At 28.0% G+C, this 10,009-nt stretch overlaps 1 long non-coding RNA gene across 1 annotated transcript; it reads right to left on the bottom strand.

Annotated features, from left to right (window-relative positions):
• Positions 1 to 1,135: 1,135 nt before the first annotated feature.
• LOC148226196 (uncharacterized) lies at positions 1,136 to 1,666 on the bottom strand. Its single transcript, XR_015812286.1, has 2 exons — positions 1,501 to 1,666; positions 1,136 to 1,441 (listed from the first exon to the last, which is right to left on the bottom strand). It is a non-coding gene; the product is annotated as an uncharacterized LOC148226196 (long non-coding RNA).
• Between the last annotated feature and the right edge of the window lie 8,343 nt (positions 1,667 to 10,009).

A 10,009-nucleotide genomic window follows, 5' to 3' on the forward strand; every position in this document is an offset into this window, starting at 1 on the left:
TTCCCGAACTGTGATTGCTCAAATGGCTCCGCGTGTGTTAGTGAGAAATATTGTGGGATTGAGAAAAAAAAGTGGTAACCACCGAGACCTCCTACCCCAACCCCATGCACGATTCATGCCACTCAAACGCGTCAAATTCCAGGAATTCGTTATCGCCCACTCGAGATACTCAGGTTTCACTCGAGCTATAGCCGTGAAATATTTTTATTTATTTACTCTAATATATATTTGCTTTCGCTAAAAATAAATTAACACTCAAATTGCAATAGATATCCACTATTTAGATTTTTAGATCCATTCTAATTCATTTAAAAAATATATGTAAGTTAAAGTAAAATAAAAAATAAAAACACATTGTATAAAGAGAGAAGAAAATCATGCAATATTAAAATAAAATGATTCGAATCAGACCAGTTCCTTGTAGCTGACATATAACAGATAAATGTGCAATACATATCCATATGAGATTTGCACCCAGATCTTTGTGGTCAATAGTCAGCGATTTATATCAGTTGTTAATTAGAGGGGATTAAAAATCAACTAAAACTTTGACAAAAGAAGCTGTGAAATGGATCTCAAGACCATAACTTAAAACAATTTGTTAAAAATACTATTTTTACATAATAACAACGAGCAATTCGATTGGATTTTTAAGAATAATTTATTCAATTAAGAAACGACAGAATGCTAAAAATTAAAAATTAAATTATTTTTACTAAATTAATTAAATTAAAGAGCTGCGTTTTGAGTAACGGTTCATATTGAAACTATTTAGCTTTTGATGAAAGATAATTTTTATTTCATGTAGTATGTACAAAATCTTGTTCGTATTAAATTTTAGTATCAAAAGCGAACTATATCCATTTTTTGTAAATATTTATTAAACATACCATTATTGATAATAAATATTATTTACTTAATTTTAAATCAATATTAACACGTATTAAATACAGATTTTATAAAATTTGTATAATAAAATATTATTATTTTAATCATGGATATTGCGGCAATAACGTTTATCAACATAAGATAACTCAGAATTTAATATTTATCTTAACTGTTTATATGCGCATTTTTTATGTTTATATATGTATTGACTAACTATGGTCAAGGTTACATATTTAAAAATAACAACTGTATTAAAAATATTTTATTAAACAATTGTAGTTATTATATTCGCAGTGTTTTTAAGTTGAGAATTATATAATATGAAAGTAATAACTCAAATAAATCATATATTACACATATTATGGACATTCTGATACATTTACACATTCTCCACTTTCATCATTCCATAATTTTGGAGGATTACATTGACATCGAATTAAATCACATATTAAGCCTAAGTAAGTGAGTTCAGGTTTTTTGCAAGAAGGTCTTGACCAAGTGTGAGTGCAGCCGCTGCTATAGTAATAAGCATCTTCAGGACAGGGAGGCATGCCTAGAATAACATTCAATCAATAAATAAAAAAATACAAATATATATATTTTATTACGCACAAAGCCCAAGCATGTTCCTGGTGCAATTGGGATCGTCATTTTCCTTCAGGCCACGAAAACGCCTCGCAGATAAAAACGAGAAAAGTAAGGAAAACGTGAATAAAAATGCGTACAGCTTCATCTTACTTGTTTCACGTGTGTTTTCTTCGAAGTAAATAAATATTCTGATAAAAATTCTGTTGTGACAATTAAAAATATAATGTGTGATTTTATTACAATTTTTATATATAGCGTGTGTATTTAATTATTAAATAATTTAATTTTAATCAATATTTATATTTATTTAAACTATATAGGACTGGTAGTGTATATGTTACAGTAATTATATTTTTACTGTCATTTCAGTAAAATATATCAAAATAAAATGTGTATGTATATTACAGTACATGTGTATTACTCACGCGGATTTCATTTAAATCATATCGGAATACATTTTCATGGTGGATGTATATTACAAAATCAGGGTTACTAGTTTGAAACGTTTTAGGCTGAGCTATTCCGTCCTTATGGTGACATGAAAACTGTTAAGTAAATTATATTTATACTGGTGAAAATATAACTTTACTAAAAATTATATATTCACTATAATATATACATTAAATAGGCAACTGATGTGTTTCAATATTGACACACCATCACTGTACATGTTTTTCATATTTACATATATATTTGTTAAAATATGTTTGAATATGTATATTAGTTATTAACATTATAACCTAGCACGCTACTAGAACCTTAGTGACCGTAAAATAATATACAATAAATAGTGTCAGGAAGTAAATCTAGTAAATTTATTGCATTTATATTGTCGTACAAAATTACAAATAAAAAACAGTGATTAAACCAGTAGAATCATCATTATTGACTTATTGCATTTTTGAGAAAAAAACAGTCAATAGAAGGAGCAATATTTGTATAGTGTTTTTTAATACTTTTTTATATATGTATATATATGTACATATACAAATATACGTTAGTCATATAAGCATTGTACTTAATTTATCGTCTCTAAAATTTATAAAAATTGAAACTAAAATTAACTAAGCATGTTACCCACTCTTAAGAATACTTAATGAGAAGTTAATCTTGTTAAATTACACTATACATTTTTCTTTTCACAAAAAATAATACTAAAAAAATATGTAGGTTGAGTTTGTTAAGAAATGTTGCTTAATATATTTCTATAATAAAGTAAACATTTTTTTAATAAAATATATAAAAACTGTATAAAGCAATTTTAATATTAATTCAACTAAAATGCGATAAGTTTTTAATTTATATTAGCGTAATATATCATACGAATATTATAAACACTGATAATGCTATTAAAAATAAAAAAACATATTATTATTATTAAAAATTTAGCGCTCAACAACACGAACGATTTTTGCGTATTAATTATACTTAATTATTTCATTTAATCACTATTAGGATTTGAAGATGACACCTGAGTATATGTTTTAATAAAAATAATATTCTTATATGTAAGAAAGTCTGCTTAATCTTAAATATTCAAATGCACATGTGACTAATTTTATTTAGATTAAAATATCCATTGCATTAAATTTAACTGTAGCAAAATAACTATATAGATTAATTGCTTGAAAATTAAATATAAAGTCTTTTATGTAAATAAAGAAAATTTAAATTTATATTTTATGAAGTAATAATACTATTGAAACAATAAATAAAAATAATTTTATTTAAAATTAATCAACAACTTGGTTATTAATTAAAAGTAACCCTTTACATGAACGTTTTATTAGATATCGCGAAATAATATGACATTGAAAGTTGTAAGATTTTGATATGAATTTATTAATATTTAAAAAAAAACACTGCTTTACTAATTGTAACGATATTTAATAAGTTTTATATTGAGAATTATAATTGGGTGGTCTTTTTAAGTAAACACATAAAATATGGTTTAATTTTTTTACGATTTCGTCGAGATATTTTTAGAAATTAAAGAAGTTTACTTACTGCTTTCTCAATTAAGCTGTTTTCATCTAGTATATTAATCAAATCTTAAATCAACACTGTGATGTTTATGGAAATTATAATTATTTTATTTAATTTATATACAACATTAGATGTTTATTTATATTATAAATTCAACAAGTTGTTCTCATCAGCAGTGCGTGTTTGGCCAACTCGCTAAACCCATTTAAGTAGTTATAAATATTGCATTACCCATGAAGTGCGGTTGAAATATTAAGTAAAAGAGCCGTTCATGGATTTCAAAGGTTAAAAGAGGGATGGAAGGAGAGAGAGAGAAAGAGAGAGAGAGAGAAAGAGAGAGAGAGAGAGAGCAGCGAAAACGCTAAGATTTCGTCGATAGTGAATTATTGAAGTACTCCGACGTGTATTGCATCGAAGCAGCATGTTGTAGGTTTTCAGTTTCCGAGTGGTTCCCCTGGGGGCTCCGAGTGTCAGTTAATACCCCCTTACTGGAGTCCAGAACGAGCTAGGGCAACCCCCTAGCTCCCCCCAACAAGAGGGTGCTACGCCTCTACCTCGACTATGACACACGAGTCAAGCATGTCATTATACCAGCTGAATGGAGGCGCCGCCCTTTCATGCTACCTCTAAACTTTCGCTCTCGAAAGTCAACTGGAAATTATTTTTCCCCGTGCGAATAATAAATCGTCGTCGGCGGTGCTTTCCATTTTCTTCGCGCGACGATGATTTTCCGCTTTTGTGAACGATCATAGCTCCCGCCTCGTTCGGGGGTAGCTCCCTCTGATAAATCTGAAACAACCTTACAATGAAATGTAGTAATATGATAAAATATTTCATCTCGGAGAATCGCTTTTTCGTTATTTACACCGAAACGAAGGCAAATGTACTGCGTCACAAATTCAATTTAGTCGGCATCGATTCAAAATCTAGTATTATACATAGGTATTGCTGAAAGTTTTCCAAATCTAGAAAACAGCAAATATAAATGCAAAAACAGCAGGTGCAGTATTATAGTGAAGCAGCGGAATAGCTTTAAATATTAATATTGTACAGTATTTTTGAAAAAATAAATCGATTAAAATCGTAATTAACAAAACTGCAGAGATAACAATAGCAACAGATAATATTATGATTTGTGGCAACTTAGTCATTGTATCTGACCACCCCCAAATACAAGTGAACCAATTTATGTTTTTAAAATAACAATTGAAAAATTGACACTAAAATAAGTCACCTTGGAAATTTTTGTTTGGAATGCATATTCGCCAAGAACTTTTATCAATACTTTTATATAGTTACTCCCGAATTCACTACTTATCCATACTTTTTAACCCAAATTCGATTATGAGAAGCTACGCGTAACATTGATCTAGACAGAAAGCAGCCGCTTCTCTCTTCACCCCAACCTTGGTTTAGCTACGAGACGCATTTTTAAATCATTTACAATTTAACAAATTGAACGTAATTAAAACATAGCGTATATTATTATATAAACTTGATAACTTTGCCTTCTCCATAAAAAATAGCGTGATTAGGTCAAAATAAATTTATAAAAATTAGTATTTGCACAGTTTCTTTTTTATTATATTTGAGTTAAAAAAAGTTAAAATTAGCAATAAACAAACGATATTAAAAAACACTTAAAAGTTGCTAAGTAATGAGCTAGCATATTTATAGAGTAGATATAGAACGTGATTCTGTTTTGAAATAACTAAAGATATTAAAATCATTATTTGATCATCTTAAGAAAATTGGAGATTTAATTATATTTACCTAATAGATCTTTTGTCTAAAAATATAAATAGCAATATATTTAGTATTGATAAAAATATTAATAACAATACTAGGCTTGAGGGTAAGATTATGCTGTATTATTAAGTTAGGGAATTATAGTATTAGCTTATTATTATACCACTATCTATAAGATAAGTAACATCACTGTTAACATCACGTAAAAAAAAAGAAGTAATACTCTCTGTAAATTAATAAAAATCTGGAAATTAAGATAAAAGCGAAATTATATTAATTCAATCAGATACCTACAATAAATAGATAAAAATAAGTTCGAGAATTAGAGTACGCATTTCTTTTATTTTTAATCTTTACTTATATTATGTATGTCATACATTTAGTTCTAAGACTGAAGTATTTTATTATTAATAAAATATAAGTAGACTATACTTTTACGGAAATTTATATTATATATTGACTGCAAATGTATTTGTTTAATTTTATTTGTATAAGTTATTTAATTAAACTAGATTTATTTATTCGTTTTAGATATACAAAAATGCATATTCCTTAAAATATTAATTAAGTAAGTGACACAGTTTTAACAAAAAATGTGTATGTAGGCGAAAGAGGGTGTAAATGTGAACAGGGCAGAGAAGTTCCCCATTTCAATGAAGACTCTCTAGAGGATTAGGGTTTTGTGCTCCGCAAAATGATTCCAAGTTTCACTTGCGGGAGAAAAATGATCTATCTTTTATATGTACGTGTATGCGTCGAAAATTTTTTTCACTTGAAATATAGATGGTTTTGGATTCTCGACAAATTTCATCAGATGAGATGCTACATAAATTATAGGTAATTTCTGGTGTTTTATCAATTAAATATAAAAGATTTTCGATAAAACATTATAAATATAAAATCTGTTTTATTATATTATTACTTTAATATAATATATATTATTAATTTAATATAATATATTAATTTAATATAAATATAAAATCTGTTTTATTATATTATTAATTTATTAAATTCAATATCTTTTTAGTGTTGCTATGAGGTAATTTCTCGATTCATTATTTACGAATATATTATATACTTTAATTAAAATTAAGCAATAATTTAATTAATTGTACTGTACAATAATTTTGCACTTTGTTGTTGTAATAAAGATTAAGTCCCTTTAAAAAATCTTTATCTAGTGTTTTGTTAAAGTAAAATAAATAAAAAAAACATTTAAAGTAAATTAAAAATTAAAATTAAGCGATACAATCTAAAAAAAAATAGAGTCTGATTTTTATTAATCTTACATTTGTTTATTTAAGAAATATTTAATATTATTTTTTAGCTATTACTTAGCAATATTTTATACAATACATGTATTGTGGTTCAAAGTTAACTGAAAAATTTTTTAATCATCATAATAATACGCATTTTAAATATAAAAAGTAAATATAAAATAAGGGGGAAAAAATGCCAGTCTGTAGACGAAACGCGCCATTCATATTTAAATAGACGGAAAAAATATCAGGAGCTGAATGGTTAAAATCGTGTATTCATATTCATCACGCTTTATTACTGGGAACGGCGAAGCGGCCAGGAGTTTGGAAAAACGAGGTAAAAGCGCCCAGTGCTAGAAACGAAGCCAATACCAATTCAATGAATTTGCATACAGAGTGAGTTGGGAAAAGTACGGAGAGACTGTGGGGCGAGTCGCAAACTGTCGACATTTAAGAACTTACTTAATCCAATCGATGATAAAGGAAAATATTATTAAAGCGTAATATCAACGGCGTATAAAGTGTTTTAAATAAAAAATTTGCTCTTATTTAAATGGATAAAAAATATTACCAATATAGTCATTGTTAATTTTTGTACAGTAAAATTATTATTTAAAACAAACTATATAAATACATATTACCGATTTAAACAAATGTGAAATTATAATTGCCCAAAGAAGCAGTTTCAAAGACACTGTTTTCTAAGATCGTTCCCATGACGAATTCCCCTTCGGTCATATTAAGACCGACGTCCATTTATACATTGCAATTATTTGCAGCAAGACGAATCGAGTGTCGAGCCTCAGTGAGCATGGTAAATAGTTACAAGAAAAAATCTTACATCCGTGACCATATGATTCATGGATTACAATTAATATATAGTTGGATGAATCTTTTTAGTATACAAACGTATGTAGATATATATAACAGGTGGGGTTTAGTTCGTTCCATTAGAGTTAATCAAGTAAAAGAATTTTAGGTTCTTCGAAGTTACGGACAAATAAACGCCAGGATAATTGATTCAACGCTGGGTCGAATCTTTTGTTTGCTGCCAGGGAAGCTTATCTTGAAAACTTGCCTATCCTAGTAAAACACTGCCTAGACGAAATCTGGCTAAAGAAATCGTGACAAGGGCAAAGAGTGGACCAGATAGAAGAAAGAGAAAAACACGTTATTTTCTCACGTAATATATGTTTATATTACGCGGAAACATTAGAATGTAGAAATATATGTTGACGTTTACGATAAATTCAAAAAGTTAATTTGGTGCTATTTTTGTTTAATTTTAAAGGTAAATAATTTTTAACGTTTGTTTTGATTGTATGCTTATGTTTTAAAAAAAAAAATTTTTTTGATAGTTTTTTTATAGTAATTAATTATTCCTCATATAAGACATATAACCTTTTTTTATTTTATAATATAATAAATTAGTATGAATTACGGATTATCCATACTGCAATTATTTTTTGCCGTTAAAATCGCTCATTATTTCAACCGCTTGGATTCAGAAATAAAACAGTTTTTCTTGTACGTTTTTAATTACAATATAATATTGCCAAAACTTTAAGGATGCAAAACTTTTAAAATCATATTATATATAATTTTCCAAGTAGTTTCAGATGTTTATGTACAATAGAAAGACAAATAATTAGTAGTCATAGGTTTATTGTATAATTAACTTGATTGTACTGTAAAGACTATTGTTCCTAAGTTCTTAGAATTATTCGTAAGCGCTACAGTAATGAAATTATATATGAAAAATCTCTCATACAATAAAGTTTTTTGCCTTGCTCTGTCTTGGTCTACGTAACGCTTGCTGCTGATGCCGAGGGCTCTAAAGTATATCTAGAATTTGTCTTATATAGGTGCATGTATATGTATATACCGAATTTCCGTTATATATAATATAATATATTAAGTGAGCTATGTTATATATGTTTTAATATAGCTCACCTTACCTTTAGGTTTGATAAAAGCTAACTGCTTTGCAGGCTTTGAAGTATTTGAGTGCAATAAATGTCCAGGTGAGTAGATAAATGGGCTCTAACATTTTGTGTTTTTAAAGTAATTTGCTGGTGAATTCAGAAATAATTTTATTGAATTATGTAAGTGACACTTTTTTGATTTATCATAGAAAATAGATTTAGTTTTTAAATATTTTCTGAGACTTCAGGGTTTGGACTAAATTGCATAATTGATACAGTAATAATTAAAATTTTTTCCGAGTCTATAGAAACTTGTGATCTGGCATTACTTATTTTAATTTGGTCAAATGTGTGCCATATTTAGTAAAATTAATATTTTGGTTTGGTAATAGAAGTTAGTAGTATAACATAACATAAGTTTAGAAAGTGAATCACAAGCTTAAATTTGATTTATTTTTAGGTTCATTAATTAAACCATTCTTTCATTCAAGCTATGGATCCACAATGAAAAGATAAATTCAGCATTTTCATATTAAATAATAAACCCCGATGATAAAGCCAGATATGATATACAAAGATGGGTTTCAAACGTCTGAGGCATTCTTCGTTAACATAGGGTACCACCGTGAAAATTTTTTTCACAGATTAAGTTAAAGTACTTAAGATTAAAGTATTCCTCATAAATGCATAAGTAAAATATAATACGTGCATTCGGAATTGACATCTAAACGACCGTTCTGTTATCTGTTCTAGCAGTAATCTCTTTAAATAAACTCATTAACCACAATTTACCGTTCTACCGAAAGAAGCGAAAAATTTAATCTTTTATATAGGGAGCATATTGTATATTGATTCAACGCTGGGTCGTTTTTTTTTTTGCTGCCAGGGAGGCTTATGTTGAAAGCTTGCCTATTCTAATAAAACACTGCATAGGCGAAATCTGGCTAAAGAAAACGTGACAAGGGCAAAGAACGCAGGCTTTTTTGGACACTTACTCAGAGACTTTCTCTGACATTTTTACTGACATTCATTCAAGAGCTCTCTATCTTTGACTTACAAGTTCGTATGAGCATCAACCAAGAGGATGCTTACCCAACTTTATTGAATATCGCAAAAGCAGCTGCTTCTCTCTTCGCATCCCCTGTTACAGCTCGATGTCCGAAACATACTTAGGAAAAACCTGGAGTCTAAGGACGCACCCAGGAAAAACTTCACGTGAAACTAACATTTGCAAACTGTACGTCACGATCTTAATTGTTGCGCAAAAAATAAATTATAACAAACTAAAAATAAACACATAGGTCAGAACATTATTATTTTTTATCACACAAGTAGATTCTTGACCATCCCAAAATTTCATTGTTATCTGTAAACAGTATAGTGCCAGTCTTATCATCGTATTTTGCGTTTTGTAATAATTTATTTAAATTAACATAAAAAACACACTGGATGCATCTGCCAGCCAACCTTGAAGTAGTAATATTTGTTGTTATTTGAAAATTTTATCATGCATAACGTATATTTAATTTTTAATTTGATTATATAGTAGAAGCTTTTAAAGCTAAATTTGATAAAATAGAATTCACTTGTAGTTAATCGATCGTTCGATTGCGA

Source organism: Plectrocnemia conspersa, unplaced genomic scaffold, assembly GCF_051122295.1.
Source record: "Plectrocnemia conspersa isolate PC_06_02 unplaced genomic scaffold, ASM5112229v1 ptg000014l, whole genome shotgun sequence".
Taxonomy (NCBI): Eukaryota; Metazoa; Arthropoda; class Insecta; order Trichoptera; family Polycentropodidae; genus Plectrocnemia; species Plectrocnemia conspersa.